The sequence below is a fragment of the Balaenoptera acutorostrata genome, chromosome 10 (genome assembly GCF_949987535.1).
Source record: "Balaenoptera acutorostrata chromosome 10, mBalAcu1.1, whole genome shotgun sequence".
Lineage (NCBI taxonomy): Eukaryota > Metazoa > Chordata > Mammalia > Artiodactyla > Balaenopteridae > Balaenoptera > Balaenoptera acutorostrata.
This window is the reverse complement of record NC_080073.1, coordinates 104,719,469-104,720,531: the sequence shown is the minus strand read 5'-3', so window position 1 is coordinate 104,720,531 and position 1,063 is coordinate 104,719,469.

Here is a 1,063-nt window from a genome sequence, read left to right as displayed (position 1 = left end):
GACACCATAGGTCTGAGCGGGGCCGGGGCGGGGCAGGGCCTGAACGCGATAGGTTGGAACGGGGCGGGGGCGGGGCCTGAGCCCGGGGGGCGGTCCGGGGCGGAGCCTGAAGGCGACCGGTTGCCGCGGGGCCGGGGGCGGGGCCCGCGCGGGGGAAGGGGCCTGGAGTGCTAGGTTGAGTCAGGTCAGCGGCGGGGGCGGGGCCTGGGGGCCTGGGCGGGGCCGGCCTGGGCGGGGCCAGGCCGGGGGCGGGAGGCGCGTGGCTCTGTCCGAGGGCCCTGCTGGCCTGGCGGGAGCACCGGCGGACCCCGCGTTAGAGGCCGAGGCTGGGAGGCAGCCGAGGGCGTGTGAAAAGCACGTGTTTGCTCCGCACGGTGAGCGGCTCGCAGACCCGGTAGAGCGGGGGCGTCAGACGGTCTCTGTCGAACAGTTTAAACCCAGCTTTTCAGGTCAATCACCGTCTGAGGGTGTTTTTGAGTTCTGCCAAAGCATTTAACAAACTGTTTTTATAGGGGAGAAACCCTGAGAGTTGGAAGGGCCTTTGTCGCCTCATCCAGGTCCCAGAGGAAAAAATTCCGATTTTTAGATGAAGGGAGTTGACACCTGTGGACCAGCTAGAGCGAGCCAGGCTCATTGTTATCCTCTGAGCAGGGAAATGCTGTCGCCCTGTTTTGCTGATGTGTAACGTGAGGTCCGCGAAGATTAATTAGGTGACTTCCCCGAGGACCTGAGACTTGCAAGTGGTCAAAGTCCCAAGTAATTTTATTATTTGTGCTTCATCATAGGCGGGGGCAAGACTGAAGGCCGTCTAGAACAGTTTGGACTTATTCTGAACCCTTTCTTCAGATGTTACAAGGTGATGGTTGGTAGGCTGAGCTGAGCCTCTCAAAGACCTGATACCCTCTCTCAGGCTGACTTAAGTAACCCTCGGAGGTAATGGAAATGCCTGAGAAGAAATTGAGATACTGGAAGACTCCCTGGGCTCCGGAAGGTGAAACATCGCTCATAGAAATATTAATTTAAAAAAAATCCCTTACTGGTAAGCATATTTGGATGGTGAGAC